Raw genomic sequence first — 22,206 nt, 5'->3', positions numbered from 1 at the left:
CCCACAACCCCAGTAACGCTTGTTTTCTGTTTTTAATTTTTTCTTTTATTCTAGCCATCTTAATGAAGAGGTATCTCATTGTGGTTTTGAGTTGTTATCTCCTGTTGCATCTTTTTATGTGCTTCTTGGCCATTTGTGTGTGTGTGTGTGCGTGTGTGTGTGTGTGTGTGTGCGCGCGCATTCATTTGGAGAAATGTCAGATCCTTTGTCCATCCATTTTTAAAGTCAATTTCTTTTCATTATTGAGTTGTAAGTTATTTATATATTCCAGATTCCACATCAGATTATGATTTGCAAGTTTTTCTTTTCACCTTCTTGATAATGTCCTTCGAAACATAGAAGTTTTTCATTTTGATGAAGTTCAGTATGTCAAGTTCTTTTGTTGTTTGCTTATGCTTTTGCTTTGCCGGATCTGAGATTATAAAGATCAACCCCCTGGGCTTACTTTTAAGAGCTTTCACTTTTAGATTTAGGTCTTTGACCCACGATGAGTTCATTGTCATACATACATGAATGTGAAAGAAGGGAGCGATTTCATTCTTTTACGTGAGGACACCCACTCATCCCAGCACCGTTGGCTGGAGAGACTGTGTCTTATGATTTCAGCACTGGGGGTGGGGTGGGGGGTGAGTTCTTGTGTTAACTGCAAATCAGCACCAGATGTTAGACCTCGGTCCTTGAGTTCCGCCTAAGAAGGAATTCAGAGCCAAGGCTCAAATACAAGCAAAAGTTTATTTAAAAAATCACACAAGTGAAAGAAGTGAGCCAGCTGGGTTGCGTGGGCTCAGGGGACAAGTGACAGAGGCAAAGAAGGGCCCTGGGGGCTCAGGAGAGAGAAAGGCTGAGAGAATGTGTTTGGGGGGGGGGGACATAAGGCACAGGCGTGCCCCAGAGAGCACACACCTCGGTCCTTTGACTTAAGGGCTTTCATTTGGAGGTCTCGGGAGGCTCTCGATAGAAAATTGCTCAGCTTCCCAGGTGGGTATCTTCAGGGTCATGGTCTCCACTGATTGCTCAGCACCAGGGCAAGGGGGTCAGTCGTCATCCCAGCTGGTCCTGATGTCAGCCACGGTGTCACCCTTCCTGGCCTGGCCGCTTTTCTGGGTCTGGTGCTGAAACGCACCTGGAGCCTAGATGTTATTTATGTCTTGTTTGACCAGAACTCGGTCGCTGGGGTCAACAGACCCACGGCTTTGTTCCTAACATGACTTGATGGGGGCAGAACCTCATTGTCGTGAGGGCTGGATGCTGAAGGGAGAGGTCACGCAAGGGCTGGTCGGGGAGTCACATGGGGCTATTCTCCGGCCTCCTGTTCCTCCCTTAAGGGTCTCTACCGCATGCTTAGCCACATGCCAGGGGAGGAAAGGTCAGGGGCGGGTCTGAGCCGCACGACCAACGATAGGAAAAGTCAGCGGGTTTAAACCGCACGACCAGCAGTTATGCTAGGGGAAGAGAGGTCAGCTGGGGGCGGGGTCCCACTTACAACTGTCTGTTGCTAGGCAGCCGGGGCTTCCCGCCCTGGTGACCTCCCCGCCCGGCTTACCCTTCCTACTCTGCTCTCCTCTGCCCAGCTGCCTGCTGCGTTACTTGGGCTTCCGATGTAGGTTTCCTGCACTGGTTGTAATGCGTACTGTGATGGTGGTGGTTAGTAACATGAGCCACGGCCCCTAGAAACCTCATCATAAAAAGCCTGGTAGCAACAACAAAATAACATGTTTGACTCTTCCTTAAGAGAAAGCTCTACCCTGCAGTCGACGAGGACCTTTCCTGCCAGACCTGCCTTCTTCCGATCGCCGCTTCCCCAACACCGATTTCCTTTGCTCAGTCACGCTTCCTCCAAGCCCCGTCAGCAAACTAGTCGAGAAGAGCTTCCGGATGGCTAGCTTTGTAGAAACCAGATGTCGCCTCGCTTCAGAGAGAAATGAAGATTTTTCTGGAAACAGACCCTCCCCGGCCACCCAATTCTGACACCGGGCTCACGGACATGGAGACAGTGGGCCGCGTGGTGAATCACGGCTTTGGATACACACTCTTAGAGTCGTTAGAGGTAGAATTAAATCCTGAGCGTGCTGTAAAAAAAAAAAAAAAAAAAAAAAAAAAAAAAAGCATTTTAGCATTTAAGATCCTGAGCTCGTGGGTTGAGTATTCCAGGCTCCAGTATCCCAGCTGTGAAGAGAGGAAATTAATCCACCTTCCCCTCACTGCTGCGAGCACGAGGATGAATTACAGCTGACTTTGGCTACTCACATTGATTATATATATATATATATATATATATATATATATATATATATATATATATATATATATATATATTAAATCTACATCAGTTTCTCCTAGTTCCTCCCCCCTCTAACGCCCCAAATCTTGGCATAGCTGTGTTCACATGAAGGTACACAGGTACATAAGTGTGTGTGTGTGTGTGTGTGCGTGGGCGGTGTGTCAATGTGTGTAGTAATTAGTGGAAGACATGGAATAGATGTCCCTGGAACAGGAAGCCAACTGCTTGCATGCCGTGGTGTATGGTCCTTTTTTTTTTTTTTGTATTTTTCTGAAGCTGGAAATGGGGAGAGACAGTCAGACAGACTCACGCATGCGCCCGACCGGGATCCACCCGGCACGCCCACCAGGGGGCAACGCTCTGCCCACCAGGGGGCGATGCTCTGCCCATCCAGGGCGTCGCTCTGCCGCGACCAGAGCCACTCTAGCGCCTGGGGCAGAGGCCAAGGAGCCATCCCCAGCGCCCGGGCCATCTTTGCTCCAATGGAGCCTCGGCTGTGGGAGGGGAAGAGAGAGAGAGAGAGGAAGGGGGGGGGTGGAGAAGCAAATGGGTGCTTCTCCTATGTGCCCTGGCCGGGAATCGAATCCGGGTCCCCCGCACGCCAGGTCTACACTCTACCACTGAGCCAACCGGCCAGGGCCCTTTTTTTTTTTTTTTTTTTTTTTTTTTTTTTGTATATGGCGTCTCCCCCTGGATATGAAAATGGAATCTGTCCATCTTCCTCAGTCTCCTGAGCGATGAGATCCTTCCACACGGGACACCTGTGTGTGGGTGCGTGTGCCATCACCCGAGTGGATATAACTTTTTTAAGGCCATACTGACCAATGCAAAACTAGACTTCCACAGTTCCTGTGGATGTTTCTCTTCATGAAAGTCATGAGAGATCGGAGAGACTGTGTTTTTTATTCTAAATCAGGACAGTGAGGGTAATCTTTTGGCAAAGTCAGAAGCACAGGGCTTTCTCGTTTTAAGGGAATTCATCCCCGAACATGCAATTTTAAATACCTAATCAGAGCTGGGTGAATGAGGCGTTTGATCGTGAATGCATAAAAGGTTTCTTTCTTCTTCCTACCGGAAGTTAAGATTATGATGACTGACTTTAAGATTGAATTGTTTTTGCTTTTCTTTGAACAATCTAAGATGGTAAAATCTTTTGAAACACTGCACTGAAATATCACCACCCTGCATCCACTCGCTGGCTCACTCACTAACTCCGCTGCCGATCGGAGCCGGACCCTGCCACCTGTGCTGCTATGAACAGCGAGGGTGAGCGGCCTGCCCTCCGTCAGCGAAATGTCTCATGTACATAGTAAATAGATCTCATTGAGAGCGGGCGTCAGTCTCGAGGGCTGCCGTGGTCAAGTGCGCAAGCTCGGTGGCTCAGAACCACAGAACTGATTGTCTCACACTTCTAGGAGGCCTGACGTCTGAAACCGAGGCGTCTCCGGGGCCACCTTCCCCTGGATGCTCTAGGGTAGAGAAGCCTTCCTGCCTCTTCTAGCTCCCGGGCTTCGTTTGCAGTCCTCGGCGTCTGCTGGACTGTGATGTGTGACCCCAGTCACACAGCAGTCTTCTCCCTGTGTGTACTCAGAGCATCTCCCTTCGGAGTGTCTGTGTCTGTATCTGTACCTGTGTCCCAATTTTCCTCTGTCCACAAGGACACGAGTCGTACCAGATGAGGGCCTACCCTAATGAGACTTCATTTTTAACTTGACGACCTCTGTAAAGACCCTCTTTCAAAAATAAGGGCACATTTTGAGGTACTGGGGAGGGGGGGGCTAGGACTTCAATATGTCCTCTTTAAGGGGACATGGTTACCTGTGATAATGCATAAGTACTAATTGTGACAAGTGCTGGGATATAGTGAGACCACTACCAGGGAGAAGAACACAGGGCATTGATTTTAAACTAAGTATACAGGCAAGAGCTACCAAGCATTCAGAAAATGAGAAGTAACCCAGCAGGTAAGGGGGAGCCCTTTGCAGTTGAGTGGAACGGCACATGCAAAGGTCCTGAGGTGGGAAAAGCTTGCTTCACCAGAAAAAAGGAAAGACAGTCTGGTGTCTGGACTGAATGAGAGGAAAGGGGTCCCAAGATCAGCTGTTGGACTTTATCAGAATTAAAAAAAAAAGGAATTATGAGCAATTACCAGAACTTGATTGGGGTTAGGTAGTTAGTATGAGTTCCTTATATATTTTGGATACTAGAACCCTTCATCAGATACAGAGTTCTTTGCAAGTATTTCCTCTTACGCCATATGTAGCCTTTTCATTTTGTTGATGTTTTCCTTTGCTGGGTAGAAGAAGTCTTTTAGTTTGATGTCATCCACTTGTTTATTTTTGCTTTGATCTAAAAAATAAAAAATAAAAATCATTGCCAAGCGCCTAGGTTTTCTTCTAGGAGTTTCGGTGTTTCAGGGGCTTACCTTGAAGTCTTGAGCCTCCCTTGGGTTGAGTTTGTGTATGGTGTAAGACGGGTCCACTTCCATTCTCTTCCATGTGGCTGTCCAGTTTTCCCAGCTCAGACTGTCCTTTCCCCATCTGTGTATTCTTGGCTCCTTGGTCCAAAATGTATTGACCACATGTGCATGGGTTTAAAGGGTTTTTTTGTTTGTTTTTGTTTTTTTTTTTTTCATTTTTCTGAAGCTGGAAATAGGGAGAGACAGTCAGACAGACTCCCGCATGCGCCCGACCGGGATCCACCCGGCACGCCCACCATGGGGCGACGCTCTGCCGACCAGGGGGCGATGCTCTGCCCATCCTGGGCGTCGCCATGTTGTGACCAGAGCCACTCTAGTGCCTGGGGCAGAGGCCACAGAGCCATCCCCAGCTCCCGGGGGGCCATCTTTGCTCCAGTGGAGCCTTGGCTGCGGGAGGGGAAGAGAGAGACAGAGAGGAAATCGCGGCGGAGGGGTGGAGAAGCAAATGGGTGCTTCTCCTGTGTGCCCTGGCCGGGAATCGAACCCGGGTGCTCCGCATGCTAGGCCGACGCTCTACCGCTGAGCCAACCAGCCAGGGCCTAAAGGTTTTTATCTAGTACATTGTATCCCACTGTTCCTGAAGGTCTCCTGTCCACGTCTCCTGGGAATAAGACAGCCCCAGTCACAATCATTATTCTTTGCTTCTCCGCCTCATAGTCTCACTGCTGATTCAAAGCAATTAGAGAAAATGCGGTGATTCTGTATATGAAAAACTGAACAGTTCCACAGGAAGCGGCGGCCAGAGATTAAGTGAGGATTTGCCGCTGTGGCACAGATCGGCGATTAGTGAGATTTTAACGAATGCGGTGGTGGCAGAGCAGCTTTGAAAGCTGCTGACATGTTAGTGGGGAAAAAGCAGAATTTTGTTTTGAAAGCTGTAAAGCCAGAGTTGCAGGATACATTTTAAAAATAAATAAATACCATGTACTGCTTCAGAGCCAACATAGAAGAAATGGACCCACATAACCCAGCCGAGAGAAGTCCGGACTCACTGGGATTGAGTCGTTTTGCCTGGAAGTCTATGTCCAGTCACGCACTATACCCCACTTCCAGGGAGATCGGAGAGTCTCGTGTTTATTTGGATGCACAGCTTCCACTGAATAAATCAGAGTTCCATTCATAAGAAAAGGGGAAGCTTAGATATGGGAGAGGGGGTACCCCACACCTCTGCCATGAGTCCGAGCCTTGAGTGGACAGGATAGAAAATCTACTTCTCCACGTGGCAGAGTGTGGGTGTCTACTGGGATGACTCACAGACCAAAAGGCTGAGTGTCCCGAGATATCGTAAAGCCTGACTGCAAAAGGGCTGAATTTCCTCCCTTTATTTGTCTCTTTTAAATTATCATTGCACCCTGGCCAGTTGGCTCAGTGGTAAAGCAGCTGTTCAGCATGTGGATGTCCAGGTTTGATTCCTATTCAAGGCAAACAGGAGAAGTGACTATCTGCTTCTCCACCCCTCCCTCTCCTCTTTTCTCTCTCTCTCTCTCTCTCTCTCTCTCTCTCTCTCTTCCCCTCTCACAGCCATGGCTTGACTGGTTCGAGCAAGTTGACCTTTGGTGCTGATGATGGCTCCCTGGAGCCTCTGCCTCAGGCACTAAAAATAGCTTGGTTGTAGAGCAATGGCCCTAGATCAGGGGTCGGGAAACTTTTTGGCTGAGAGAGCCATGAATGCCACATATTTTAAAATGTAATTCCGTGAGAGCCGTACAACAACCTGTGAACATTACATATTATCTAATAAAAATTTGATGTCCCGGAGGACAGCTGTGATTGGCTCCAGCCATCTGCAACCATGAACATGAGTGGTAGGAAATGAATGGATTGTAATGCATGAGAATGTTTTATATTTTTAACATCATTATTTTTTTATTAAAGGTTTGTCTGCAAGCCAGATGCAGCCATCAAAAGAGCCACATCTGGCTCGTGAGCCATAGGTTCCCGACCCCGGCCCTAGATGGACAGAACATCACCAGTAGGGGGCTTGCCAGGTGGATCCCCGCCAGGGTGCATGCGGGAGTCTGTCTTTCTGTCTCATTTCCTCTCACTATAAATAAATAAATAAATAAAGATCATTGCAGTCATTTAATTTAATTTTTGGGAATTATTCTAAAATCTGGCTATTTCTAAAATATAGATATGTAAGTGACATCACAGTCACTCACTGTCTCCCTTCTCTGCCTTTCTCGTTCTGTCCCTTCCTTACACTCGTGCTTTCGCCGGGTGCTCCGAGTTCCCGTAGAGGTCCGACATCTGGGGGTGCCTTCCACCTTGAGGAATACAGATTCTCGTGTTTCAAGAAAGGGAGATCGTGCTTGACACCATACTTTTCTTTTAGAGGGAAAACTTTTCTGTTTAATGATCACATCACCAAAAGCAAAGAGCTCAAGACGGCATGGTGGGCATGATGGACATCTTCCCGTGAACTTGAAAGGGCTGAAAGGGCACGTGAAAAGCCGAAGAACTGGAATTATCCACTTCTCCGCTTGAAGATCGAAATGCAGGGTCGCCGCATTTTCTTCTGTGTCTTTTTTCCTTTTTCCTTTTTTTCCACGAAGGTTTTATGCTATCCCTTCTCTCTGACAGGTGAGATCAGAGCTTGCCTTTAGAAATGTGTGATCAAAGTCGTGAAGAATTCCACTTCGTGGGGAGGTGTTTTTCTCCTGTAAGTCAAGGCTTCGAATACTGGAGAAAAGAAAAGAGTGGTAGCTAATTTCTCTTAGAGAAAGATAAGTTCACACAATTGTGCTACAACGAAGTGCACGTTATAATCTTGGCGCCTGAGAAGCATTAAGCGTTTTGTAGTCATAACGTGGAATCCTGAAAACTGTCAGGGACCATGGAGCCCCACGAACGTAGCCAGTCCCTGTGTTAACAGCCCGATTGGGAGCCACAGCCTCCATTAGGACCGGCCTTGTGGGGCGTGGTCTGGGTGGTCCTGCAGGACCCTGGGGCCCCACAAATTCTGCCCTGGGTCCTGGTCTCGGTTATTTGAAGAAGAGTCAGAGTTAGAGCTGTGTCTCTCCTCTTCACTCTCACTTCCTAACCTAAAGATTGTTTTCAGTGAATCTCCTGTCTTTTCAGTAACTAAGATGCGGTGTTCTGCCACCTTCACCGCATGGAGCACGCAGGCGCTGGACACCCCGCCCTGGTTACATCAAGTCTGTGACCGGCTGGTTAGGAAACAGGCTGGGAGGGGCTTTACTTCCTCCTCTGGCCGGGACACTGTTGGTTCCTGTCCCCAAGCACAGGTTCATCACAAAATACTCACCCGGGAAAAATGCTTTTTAAAACCAAGAAACTTGATTCTTTTATGTAAAATTAAAAAATAAGTTAAAACTTTAATTTAAAACTTAAAACTAATTTTTTATTTTTAAAATTGAAAAGTAAGAAATTAAAATTTAAAGCTAATATTTTTATTGTTTTTAAAGCAGTTTTTTACTTCCCCTCTTTTTTTTTTTTTTTTTTTTTTTTTTTTTGTATTTTTCTGAAACTGGAAACGGGGAGGCAGTCAGACAGACTCCCGCATATGCTCGACCAAGATCTACCCGGCCCACCAGGGGGCGATGCTCTGCCCATCTGGGGCGTTGCTCTGCCACAATCAGAGCCATTCTAGCACCTGAGGCAGAGGCCACAGAGCCGTCCTCAGCGCCCGGGCCGACTTTGCTCCAATGGAGCCTTGGCTGTGGGAGGGGAAGAGAAAGACAGAGAGGAAGGAGAGGGGGAGGGGTGGAGAAGCAGATGGGAGCTTCTCCTGTGTGCCCTGGCTGGGAATCAAACCCGGGACTCCTGCACGCCAGGCCGACACTCTACCACTGAGCCAACCGACCAGGGCCTACTTCCCCTCTTGATGTACCTACCTATAGGAGGCAGGGAGGAAGAGCTTAATTAACAATTAAGGGTCACTAGTATCTGGCAAAAATATATATATATATTATACATATATATTACATATATACACATAATATATATTACATATATAATTATATACATGTAATTATATATATCATAAATATATAAAAATATATCTATAGGCTTATATATGATAGTATTGATAAATATATGATAAATATTGTGTATATTATAGATGATAATTTAGAGAGGGATAATGCCTAATTTATTTTTTCTGATACACACTTTTTCTACTTCCCACTTGGTATTGATAATTCTTTACGTATTACACCCTGGGTGACGGTGCTTCTCTTCTTAAGCTGCTCTCTCTCTCTGTCCTTTCTGAATAAGTTAGTGACCAGCCACTACTATATATTAAGGAGAGCAGTTTTCCAGGTGCCAACTTGGGTTTCTAAGTCACTGGAAGCTTTCGAAATCTGCCTCATAAAGTAACAAATCTCTCACACAGTTATATCACTCAGGATACAAACACTTATGGGTTTTTTTCCCCCTTTAAACTTAGAGCACTTGTTTCCCTCTAAGGCCTGGTCACCCTGACCCCTCATTTGTTTTAAGAGTCCTAAAGAGACTGACCAGTGGGGGTGTCACCAGTGATATGATGCGCTTCCGGAGCCGTGACGTGTGCGTCCACGTCACCGGAAGTAGTACTGTGCGTGGGCGACGCCACGCTTTGCATCGGTGTTAATTACCGGACACCTAGTGCTGAAGACGACCAAACCCCGGGAGAACTGGACATCTACCTCCGCAGGTGAGAGAACGCGGTGTTCTCGAGCCGCGTGGTTCAGCGTGAGGGCCCTGCGGTGGAGGTCTGGGTTTGAGTCCGTCATTGATTACCTGTGCGGTGGAGGTCTGGGTTTGAGTCCGTCATTGATTACCTGTGCGGTCGGTGGAGGTCTGGGTTTGAGTCCGTCATTGATTACCTGTGCGGTGGAGGTCTGGGTTTGAGTCCGTCATTGATTACCTGTGCGGTGGAGGTCTGGGTTTGAGTCCGTCATTGATTACCTGTGCGGTGGAGGTCTGGGTTTGAGTCCGTCATTGATTACCTGTGCGGTCGGCCTTGGGCAGATTTACTCATTGTTTCTGAGCGTCAGCATGTCTTTATTTGTCTTCTCTATACGGAGAGTGTATCAGTTCCCGAGGGTGGCGGTAACTAAATACAGTGCCACCGACCACGTCATTTAAACCGCAGGGGCTGATTTCCCCCGATCCTGGAGGCCACCGCGTTCCTCGGGAGCCACGGGAACCGGTGTGGCTGACGCACGTGAGTGAGCGAGGTGGGGAAGGGAGGGCGTGGCAGGCCAGGGTGGGTGCTTTAGGCTTCATCCTGAGACGGAAGGCGAGTTGTAGAGAGATCTGAGCCGGGGAGAGCTGTGTTCTCCCTCGTGGTCGAGAGGCTGTGTTCGTGGGAGGAAGGTGAGAAGGCAGAGAGGGGCCCTCGGAGGCCAGTGCTCAGTGTGCTGAGGGTGATGGCCGCATAATGGCCGTGGTCAGGTGCCGTCTGCCATCTATATCCCCTGCACTGATTATGTTAAATCACTTTTAAAACAAAAAGATGTTGTAAAATCTGCTTATCCTTGCAACCGTCATCACTGAAAACACGAGGCCACTTAAAAAGCACATTACTAGGTATTTATGGCTTTGCCAAAGCTATAACACCCGCAAAGCAGCCTGGCACAACAAGATCGCTTCTAGTGCTGTAGCTATCATTCTTATTTAAAATATATATTAATCTCTGTCATCCCCAGTTTCTGATCTTGGTGGTTTTATTCAATAACACGTGTCTTTTGCGTATCTATTTATGCTGGCCGCTCTCATCAGCGGTGATGTTCACGGTGAAAAAGACTGTAAGCATTCACCACATCTTTTTGGTATTTAGTCTTAACAGAATAGCAAGTAAAAGCAGTGTTCTGTTACCCCTAAAATACCACTTAGAGGGAAACATCCCACGTGAGAGCGTTCAACTCTGAGAAGTTGAAACGAAAGTTTTGTGGGGTTTTGTTTGTGTTTGCATTGCCTTCGGAAAGATGTGCTCCAAAGGTTTATTTTACACCTGGCCGTTCGACGCTATTGCCGTAGTTCGCCTAGAGCCGATTCGACTAAACCGCCCGCAGGAATCACAGGGATCTATTGAACCCTCAGTGTCCTCCTTTCAGGACGACATCATTGGTCTCCTCCTCGGTGGGGTTAACGGTACCGTCGTGGAAATATTCTTAAGAACCAGACAAAGAGAGAAGCGTGATCCCAGATCTGGCACAATTCCTGTCTTCCTGTGAGCTTTCAGAAATCTTTCAGAAAAAAAGCAGAGAACAAAGAGCCTAATGTATAATCTTGTTGTGAGTGGGTGGTTGTGCATTGAGACGCCTGACACCCAGTGGTTAGGAAGTGGGAGGAACGCAGGACCCAGCTGTCAAGCTCATTGTGCCTGGTGTCCCAGGTGGGCCCCGCAGGACAGCACAGGCTCGCTGCCTGCCTTGTCTCCGAAGGCTCAGGGCCTGCCCCTGTCCAGCGTGTCCAGGCACATCTCATAAACAACAATACATTTGTTCCTGCTTCCTCTTTTTCATTCATGACTTGAATGAGTCATTCACCAAAAGAGCCTTGAAAATAGTGAAGAGGAGGAGAATGCATCTCTATACAATTTCAACATGCATCTCTCTGGTTCTGGTGCAGGAGCAGAGAGACACACACCCTTGCTTGACTCAGAGATTTCTCTCTTATCACCTCATTTTTTCCTGACTCAACTGTCACCTCGAGCCCTTGCTGGTGGCGCAGTGGATAGAGCGTTGTCCTAGAGCACCAAGGTCACTGGCTAGGTCCAAAAGCCGCCAGCTCAACCCTGAGGTTGCTGGTTCGAGTCCTGGTCAGGGCACATATGAGAAGCAATCAATGGCACAACAAGTTGATGGTTCTCTCTCTTCTCTTTCTCTCTCTCCACCCTTTTTTAAAAGAAAATTTAAAAAGCTGTGACCTTGAGCATTCAGGAGCTGATAGCCTTTGATATCCAGCTCAGGCTAGTTTCTTACTAGTGTGTGTTTAACTTAGTTAATCTGAGCACTCTGTTTAGGATGCAAACGGGGTTCTTCTAAATTCGGGTGGTGACTTCCTCCCTCTGTGCTGTTGTGCAGACTGGGCATGCCATCGACCATTTGCAGTCACAAGTACCTTGCCTCCAATAACAAACACCCCTCAGATCTGTTTCAAGGTGACCCTTGTGTTTTGGTGGTTCGACCCCCGCCGGGGTCACGACCCACAGGTTGAGAACCGCTGGTCTAAGGAGCTTTAATGTTGTTGTAACTTCCAAGTCCTTGGATGAACACGTTGCAGGAAAGCAGAAGATTCGTAAACATTTCTTAGGGTTCCCCAGGACCCCTCCCACTCCCCACCCCACAGGGGAGCGCTCTTCCCAGATGGTCCTGTGGTTCCTCTGACAGCCAGCTCAGCCGCCTTGATTGACTCAGTGAGTCCGTTCCCTGAAACTACCTGTCAGTTTCCTATTACATAACTGTCACCAATTTAGCTGAATTGCTAGGGAGTTTGAAACAACCCAGCAGTCAACTCAGGCCAGGCAGTTAGAGTGATTTTACCTGTAGCTACAGTCTGAGTGGTTGATAGAAATTTCCATAAGTTATGTTTTATCCAAGCAAAAATTAAGTTTTCGTTATTACAAAGTATCTCTATTGGTTTATTATGGGTTCCCCTGTAGATCTTTCTAATGTTAAGTTTACAAGGAAACATCCTGACATTTGAAAGAGAAAAAATGTGAAGTGAATGATTTCTAGATCTCTCTGTCTGGTCTGTTGAGAAGACCGTTAACTTGGCCGTGAAAAAATAAAACTAACCCATGGCAATTAAAGTTCTGTTCGTTTCTATCACAACAAGTTTCAACACGTAAGCACATGTTTATTTGGCGCATGTGTGCCTCTCTATTTTTATCACTTAATGTATACATACTGACATAGCAAATTAACTAAAACAAAGTTGATTCATGTTAGACTTCTGTGTGAAGCGATAGTGTACCCATGGCTACTGATAAAGTTCATTTACGCCACTGTAATTTTTACGATTTTCAACAAGGAAGAAATGCTACAGAAGCATGTCTGTCGCATCCACCATATTCCCCGGACTTAGCACCCTCCGACTATCACTTGTTTTTGTCCTTACAAAGTTTTTTGAAGGGCAAAAAATTCAAAAATGAAGAAGATATCAAACAAGCACTGGTTCAATTTTTCGCATCAAAAGATAAAACAGGCCCCGGCCGGTTGGCTCAGCGGTAGAGCATTGGCCTGGCGTGCGGAAGTCCTGGGTTTGATTCCCGGCCAGGGCACACAGGAGAAGCCCCCATCTGCTTCTCTACCCCTCCCCCTCTCTTTCCTCTCTGTCTCTCTCTTCCCCTCCCGCAGCCGAGGCTCCATTGGAGCAAAGATGGCCCGGGCGCTGGGGATGGCTCCTTGGCTTCTGCCCCAGGCGCTAGAGTGGCTCTGGTCGCAACAGACGACGCCCCAGAGGGGCAGAGCATCGCCCCCTGGTGGGCAGAGCATTGCCCCTGGTGGGTGTGCCGGGTGGATCCAGGTCGGGCGCATGCGGGAGTCTGATTGTCTCTCCCCGTTTCCAGCTTCAGAAAAATACAAAAAAATAAATAAATAAAATAAAACATTTTTCAAAAATGGGATATACAAATTGCCCTCATGCTGGCAAGAAATCATTAATAATAATGGCAATTATATTATTTATTAAAGTTTATTGACAGTAAAAAAAAATTGTATTTTGTTTTATTCCAAAAACGAACAGAACTTTCCGGTAGACCTTATATATAGCTACCCAAGAATAATATGAAACTATTTCAGGGAGAAATTTTTAAAAATAAAGTGCAGAATACTTACTGAAAGCAATGCCTGTTGAATGACAACATCAGCTTGCGTCAAAGATTTTTTTTCTCTTTTTATGGGTTGTTCCTCTCGCAAGGGAACGTTGGAGTCACCACGAAGGTGTGGGCGTTACCGTGGCTTAGTCTCCACTCGCAATGCTGAGGCTTCCGGGTCGTCCTCTAGGACCAGAATGAACACACTCAGAGAGGCTCGTTTCCGACCCAGTAGGAATAACTGGGGACAGAATTACCGCCAAACCTGAAGAAAGACACAAGTGGTCAATGTGCAGAACAAGAGTCACCAAGGCAGTAGCCTCGGGTAGCAAAGGACAGTAGTGACCCCTGAAAGGTGGGGGACAGTGTTGCGCCCCTGTGACTGACCCAGCTCACCACTGCCTGGAGAGGGTGCCCAGGCCACAGACGTGGAACGAAACCCAAGCAGAGCCAACGCCCTGAGCTGAAGGGACACAGCAGGGGCTTTCAGGAGAAGAGGCTGTGATTGGGAGCCTGGCCTGAGGGGGCACAGTGGATAGAGCGTCGACCTGGAACACTGAGGTCGCCTGTTCAAAACCCTGCACTTGTCTGGTCAAGGCACATATGCGAGTTGATGCTTCCTGCTCCTCCCCCTTTCTCTCTCTCTCTCTCTCTCTCTCTCTCTCTGTCATTCTTTCTCTCTAAAAAATGAATAAATTAAAACAAAAAGCTGCGTGGGGGTCGCCTCTCCCCGGTGCAGGAGAGCAGAGGGCTTCCGAGAGCGCCCGCGGACACTGGAGCAGGGCTCTCATCTCTGTAGTGGAGCACTGCTGACCGCGTGGGCGTGAGGGATGTTCCAAGGCCAGGAGAGAGCTACTCAAATGGTTGACAGGTGACAGTCCCCGGCAGTGACACCGGGCTGGAAGTAGCCTCTTTCCCCACCAGGCAGACTGGCCAGCGTCCTGCTTGACAGGGCATCAGGTGGAGCCCACTGCGGTGTCTTCACCGACAGTGCTGGAAAGAGTCTCAAAGACAGCTCCACGCTTGCCTAGCAAGTAAAAGCATGATCTCACGGCATGCGAGCACGTTAACTGGGACCCAGAACAAAGCTCAGGAATATTCATGATGTTACAAAAATACCCAGCATCTAACAAGTTCACAATGTCTGGGATTCATTAAAAAAAAAAAAAAAAGGTTAAACAGGCAAAGCACTAGAAAAATATGACTCATAAAAAGGGGAAAAAGTCAATCCATTGAGTGGATTGAAAGCCAGAGCTGACTCAGATGTTAAAACTCCCAAACAGGCTCTGGCTGGGTAAGTCAGTTGGTTAGAGCATCATCCTGATACACCAACGTTGTGGGTTCGATCCCAGGTCAGGGCACAGACAAGAATCAACCATGAATGCATAAAAATAAGTTGAACAACAAATAGATGTGTTTCTCTCTCTTTCTCTTTCTCCCTCGCCGTCTCTAAAGAAACAAACACTAATAAATAAAATGAACAAAACAAAGCAATAAAGCTCTTTTCTGTACATGTTCAAGAGTTCCGTAGAGACACAAAAGATATTTATTTATTTTTTATTATTTTTTCATTTTTAGAGAGGAGAGACAGGAGAGAGAGACAGAGAAGGGGGGGGAGGAGCAGGAAGCATCAACTCCCATATGTGCCTTGACCAGGCAAGCCCAGGGTTTCGAACTGGCAACCTCAGCATTTCCAGATCGACACTTTATCCACTGTGCCACCACAGGTCAGGCACAAAAAGGCAAAAGTTGCAAGTCTATGAGTGCAACCCAAAACGTGCGACGTGACTGATACCTCAGATGGAAATGACAAATGTCACTTTGCAGTTGTAGAAATTTGGAAGCGTGAAGATGGGTCTAGCAACTGCTAAGAGGAGCTGTGGAGATACAGGAGGATTTTGCGGACATGACAGAGCATTAGTGACATACGGGACAATCTCAAGTGGCTAATGTGGTTGTGATCGTTGTGCCCAAAGGAAGAGGACAGGAGAAGGTAAAACTTTTTGAAGAAATAAAGTCCAAAAAGGTTTTAAATTTGATGAAATCTGTAGATCTACAGATCCATACAACTGTAAACCTCCTTCTGCCCAACCTTGTGTATTATTTTATATCAATATATGATAAAATTAATATGATTTTGTACTCCGATGTATGCTAATAATTCCAAGCAAAAACTTACATCATGGAATCCTGTTCATCAGTGAGAATGAAGGAGTCTTGTAGAGCATGAATTAACCTCCAAATAACCATGCTGCATGAATGGAGCAACTAAAACTATGTAGAGTACTCAATATAATTAATTCTGTTGCCGTGACATTCTAGGGAGTGCAGACCACTCCACAATCTGGATAACTTGCTATTTTTCAAACTTGTAATTTACTTTTCTCACAGCCTCTGTTGAGGCCAGTTGTTCAGACTGTTGCCTTCTGTCTTCACGAGGCATCTCCCAGTCCCTGGGGATTTGGATTTTATAGAACTGAGTTGGGATGCTCCTCTTGAGCTCCGTAGTGATGTGTACGAGTCAGTCCCTAAGATCTTCTTCTAAATTACATAACAATTTGCCTGCATCGCTGGAGATGGCTCCAGAGAGGGGCAAATATTAATCCAACCACCAACATCTTTGCTTTTTGAGATGCAAGGACCGAAGTAGTGATAGAATTTTTTGTCCTGTCTCCTGTCTCTGTGTTCAGTCTTGGACCAGTTACCAATGGATTTTGAGATTCCCCAGACAGTCTTTTCCTGGGTGCTTTGTTGAGCGTCATAGCCTTTATTTCCTAAGACTTTGGGGGTCCTGCTCTGCTCCGAGGCGGGTGTTGGCTTTACAGAAATACTGGAAGAGCTGTGCAGTGAAGATGGGCACTGGGATGAGAGCTGGTACTTCAAGCCCGTTTTCATATAGCCCAGGAGGGATCTGTAATCTGGGTCACATGGCTGTTGTGATGTGAGCCAGTGAGGGGTTCCCTGCGCCTGTCTCTACTGTACTTCTATTGCTGTAACCCCAACAGCTGTGTTTGGAAATGCATGCTTTTAGAAAAAATCCCCTTATAGATCATGCATGTCCCTGTTGACTTGGAGTTATGCTCATTCGCACGTTCTGTGTTTGGGAGAAAACAGAGCCTTCGGCTTGGGCTAGAGGCATAAGGTATTTTTCAAGAGAGGGAGCTGAATGGAGAAGCTAGTTTATCTGAATATTCTAAGAGAGGGTTTGGGGAATAATGTCAAAATCAGGTATATGTGTGTATTTGCAGTGTGTGCATGTGTGCGCAAGTGTGTGTGCACATGTATGAGGTGTGTGTTATATGGACATGTGTTGTCTGTGCATGTGTGCTTTTCTGTTGCGTGTACATGTATGTGTACATGTGTATGTATGTGTTGTCTGTGCATGCACATTATATGTATGCATGTGTGCATGTGTTCTATGTTGTGTGTGTTGTGTGAACATATGTTGCACGTGCAACACGTACTCTGTTGTGCATTGCATGCTGTGTGCATGTGTGTTCATGTGTTCTGTGTCATGTATGTTATGTGTGCATGTGTGTGCTGTGTTGTGTCTGTGCATATCTGTGTGTTTGTGTGTGCATGTGCTGTGTGTACATGTGTGTTGTGTGTGCACATACATTGTATGTATGTGCATGCTGTGTACATGTATGCATTGTTCTGTGTTGTGTGCATTGTGTATACGTGTGGTGTGTGAACATGTGTGTGCAATGTGCATTGTGTGTTGTGCATTGTGTGTACATGTGTGCATATGTCCTGTGTCATGTATGTTGTGTGTGCCTGTGTGTACTGCATGTGTTGTGTGTGCATACTGCATGTTTGTGTGTACATGTTTGTGTGTGCATGTATGTGTGCATGTACGTGTGCAGCACGTGCTCCTGGCAGCTGAGATAGACTGTCCATTGTCCCTGGCACTCTGGGTGGCAGTCTGCTGCCTCAGCAATGACTGAACCTCCAGGCGGGGTGCCAGGCCGTCAGCGAGGGGAGAGCAGAGCACCACGGTCACCGGAGGACTTCCAGCACACGGACAGGCGGGGAGGTGCAGGCGGGTGCCAGGCTGTCTGCGAGGGGAGAGCAGAGCACCACGGTCCCCGGAGGACTTCCTGCACACGGACAGGCGGGGAGGTGCAGGCGGGTGCCAGGCTGTCTGCGAGGGGAGAGCAGAGCACCACGGTCCCCGGAGGACTTCCTGCACACGGACAGGCGGGGAGGTGCAGGCGGGTGCCAGGCCGTCGGCGAGGGGAGAGCACCACGGTCACCGGAGGACTTCCTGCACACGGACAGGCAGGGAGGTGCAGGCGGGTGCCAGGCTGTCTGTGATGGGAGAGCAGAGCACCACGGTCCCCGGAGGACTTCCTGCACACGGACAGGCGGGGAGGTGCAGGCGGGTGCCAGGCCGTCAGCGAGGGGAGAGCACCACGGTCACCGGAGGACTTCCAGCACACGGACAGGCGGGGAGGTGCAGGCGGGTGCCAGGCTGTCTGCGAGGGGAGAGCAGAGCACCACGGTCACCGGAGGACTTCCTGCACACGGACAGGTGGGGAGGTGCAGGCGGCAGTGTCAAGGTCCTGACCCACTGGGCCCCTCAGAGCAGAACGGCGCTCTGCACCCAGTACGGTCTTGATAAGTAGTCAGCAATGTGATGTTCTAGTTTCCATCCTCTGGTTCAGGTCATTCTTTGGATCTGTTTAATTGTTCTTTTGGAGAAAAAAACACCCATGTAAGGACATATTAGCAATACATGGTTTGCATAATATAAATACACCAGCCCCTGGAAACACTCGCTGCTCCTGTTTTCATGGAACCTGCTTTAGGAAGAAAATTAATGCTTTCAGGGTCCAGCCCTGACAGTGACACACTCAGTTTCAGATTTTTCCCCCTCGATCTGAGAGGAGGCGCTGCCTCCTCCGGGCCACACTGTTCTCCTCTTTGACCCGCTGATCCCTCAAATGGATGTCTTGTTTTTCAATTGCATGTGACATCCTCCACCCGAGATGAAATGTGCATTTTAAAAACAGGGGGATGAACTCATGCTTAAACATGACTTGCAGTTTTGAAAGGTTGCTTCCTACCGATTTGAAAGCGCACAATGCAGAGTGGATGCTCATAAATGAGTCATTTCTGAAACACTCAACAGCCATGCAGTTCCTTCGCTGAGCTTTGTGCGGGTCTTGGGAAGAGTGTGTCCAGGGGGCCAGCACAGCAAGGCAGTCGCTGCTGCCTTTACACAAGCTGCCCCAGGATATGCCGCTGAACCACTAACATTTCTGGCGCTTTCTGTTCAGCCCTACCTTGTCTCTGGTGATGTCCACTGGCAAGTTGGATGCCACTCTGGTGGCCCGTCCTCTGACACTGGATCTAAAGGGTCTCTCGGCTGACCTCCTGCAGAAATAAGTCTGAAGCAGGGCTGCAATGCAGAGTTAATTATAGGATTGGACGGACCAGCTACAAATGGACATTCTGCCAGTAGATGTCCTGTTCCAGAGAAGGGTGCAATCAGCCCGGACTGGGCTTTGATGGATGTTTGAGATTGCAGTCTTGCAAACAGGTCTGAAAATAGCTCCTTTGTCAAGACGGCAAATGCCTGTAATTAGGGCATGCCTCCCGCATTAACCCTGAATGGCGTCGGGGTTTGGGGGGGGGGTGGAGCAGCTTTCTATTTTGAATCCCTAGCTGCCTGGCTAGAGCACTCTGTTCTTGAAGGAGGGGGAGGCCCCCTGATTCCAGGGGTTGCATCTAAATGCAGTGTGTCAGGAATGAAAGGGAAATGGAGTTCCTTTGGTGCCGGACCACTGTGTAATTAGCGGGGAGAACAGGCATTGGCATTTATGCAGTGCAAGGCGAGGAAGAAACTGAAGGGGGTGGGGAAAGCTCCTGGTGTCTCTGCTCCCCGTCTGTCAAAGGAATTTGGGGGTGGTTTTTATCGTTTTAATCTGTGTGACGCTCTTCCCCCCAGCTGCTAACGTGTCCCCGTGTGTACGAGGTGTCGGACATTTCATGAGGCCTCGGAGCTCAGGGTGGGTTTGACTGCCGATTCCACACCTGCCAGCGCCCACTGGACCAGACCTTCAGACAAAGCCACAGAGCTGGCGTCACCTGGTTTCATGGGTTCAGGGTTCTTAGACCGGGCAGTGCATGTTAGTGGCCGCTCCGGCCACCAGGAGGAGCTGCAGGCTACTCCATCCACTCTGCTCATCTTCACGCAGAGCACTGGTCACATGTTAAAAGAGCCGAAGACTTCAAGTACAAGGGTCCTAAAAGAGTTCGTGTCTGGAAAGATGGAATTAAAGATCTCACCCTTATAGAGCTATAACTAGAAGTAAAACGATAAACAGTGTATGATTCCTAGAGCCTGGGCGTTCAGTCCTAGCCAAAGCCTGCTCTTCTCTGTTTCCTCAGCTTTAATATTAGAAGGATGCTGGTCGTCCCGGGCCCTTCGATGTGTTGGGAGCAAGAAACAAAGTCATCCAGATAAAGCATTGAGCTTAATTTGCTGTACAGTGCTAATACGCTGCTCCATAAATGTTACTTATTCATTCATTTATTTTTATTTATTTATTTTTCTTCTTTTCCAAGTGAGAGGAGGGGAGAGGAGATAGAGAGATGGACTTCCACACGTGCCCCGACCAGAATCCACCCAACAAACCCTGTGTCGGGCCGATGCTCTGTCCACCTGGGGCCATGCTCACAACCAAGCTATTTTTATCACCAGAGGCGGAGGCTCCACAGGGCCATCTTCAGTGCCTGGGGCTGATGCTCTCGAACTAATGGAGCCATGGCTGTGGGAGGGGAAGAGAGAGTGAAGGAGAGAGAGAGACAGAGAGAGAGAGAGAGAAAGCAGAGAGGGAGGGGTGAAGAAGCAAATGGGCACTTCTCCTGTGTGTCTTGACTGGGAATCGAACCTGAGACTTCCACATGCTGGGCTGATGCTCTATCATGGAGTCAACCAGCCAGGTCCAAATTTTATTTATTTATGAAGTATTGTTTGGTCCCTTGGGTGTTCGCTATGTCTTTGGAACCCCCTTCTGTGGGAGCTCGGTTCCGGCTAAGGTAGACGATGACTCAGTTCACCTGGGCCTCTGTCACCAGTCCCCCTTCCCAGAGAAGTTCCACATGGTCATTTGAAGCCCTGGGTCATTGTAAGATTCATCGGCTTTGGTTCAAAACGTGTGGTCTTCATTCCCTTCGTCTGAGATGCCTCATTCATTTAGCTACACGCACCTGGATTCGAAGGCCAGTTAGATGTGATATTTCCTGATCCCTAAAATAGGAATAAAAAATATCTAGATCCAGGCACTGTATTTTAGAATAATCTTCTGCAGATAGAGCGCCGTGCGTGGCACCAGGCGGGCCCTCAGTCAGGGAGCCAGCCTGCCGGAGGGAGGTGGGGCGTTGGGCAGAGGGCGTCAGACTCTCTGCACTCCAGGACCCGGCACTCACCTCATCTGTCAGAGGGTAGCTCCCAAACTTGCCCCTGAACAGGACTCTTTGTCTCCCTTTCTCTGCCCTAGACCAGTTCTCCTTCGTCCAGTCATGTTTATTTGATTTCAGGCCACGCGACCCAGCCTCCCAGTCTCCCAGCCGTTGAGTGCGAGAATGCAAGGTGCTGTCTGTCCCTAGGTTGGGCACTAATGCGTTGACATCCTCATTGCTGATGAGGAAGAGTCAACAATGGCTGAACACGTTGCTTAGATTCTGGGGAGGGTTGAGCTAGGAGGGCCCCCTGTGAGCCCTGGGGGAGGGGCAAGGGCCAGGTAGAAAGATGCCTGGGGTGTTCATGGCACACGACATTACCTTTAAGTCAGGCTTCCGCACACAATCCTTTTCATAGCTGGCGCCTTGCCGAGTTCCGCTGCTGCCAGCTCGGAGTAACCTGGGAGTAAATAGGAAAACAAAACAAAACCCCCTTGTCCCCCACTGACAGGCCTCAGCCGGGCATTCTCTCCGCGGGGTACAGCACCCCCAGAACAGTGGGCGGTCAGCTGCCTGATGTCAGCAGGTAGAGCCGATGGTGCCACTCAGTGAGGACTTAGATGTTTTCCCCCTAAATATGTCCTAAGCCCTTTGATGTACCTGCCAGGCCTTTTCTGAATTAGAAAATTGCAAAAACAAACTAAAAAAAGAGAGAGAAAGAGAGATAGTACTATTGAGATGGCAAAAAGTAATTTTGCAGACACGAAGGCCTGTAAAAGAAAACTAACCATCAGTGATATTTTGAGCAGGACTTGGTAACATATCCTTCTAAGTGGCTTCTGCGTCCGTGCCTGTGAGCTGTGAATTAGAAAAAGGACAGAAGGTTCCAGGTGAGGTCAGGACGTTACACTGCACTCAGTGCAGGTGGCTGGGTTGTCTTCACTGTCGAGAGAGGTATAAAAGGTGCTCCTCCTCTCTTCCATACATAACGATTGGGGGTGCTTTCTCCTCTCTTCCATACATAATGATTGGGGGTGCTTCTCCTCTCTTCCATACATAATGATTGGGGGTGCTTCTCCTCTCTTCCATACATAACGATTGGGGGTGCTTCTCCTCTCTTCCATACATAACGATTGGGGGTGCTTCTCCTCTCTTCCATACATAACGATTGGGGGTGCTTCTCCTCTCTTCCATACATAATGATTGGGGGTGCTTCTCCTCTCTTCCATACATAACGATTGGGGGTGCTTCTCCTCTCTTCCATACATA

This window comes from Saccopteryx bilineata, chromosome 11 (genome assembly GCF_036850765.1).
Source record: "Saccopteryx bilineata isolate mSacBil1 chromosome 11, mSacBil1_pri_phased_curated, whole genome shotgun sequence".
Classification (NCBI taxonomy): domain Eukaryota; kingdom Metazoa; phylum Chordata; class Mammalia; order Chiroptera; family Emballonuridae; genus Saccopteryx; species Saccopteryx bilineata.
The sequence above is the reverse complement of the archived record's forward strand: the minus strand, read 5'-3'. Positions refer to the sequence as shown.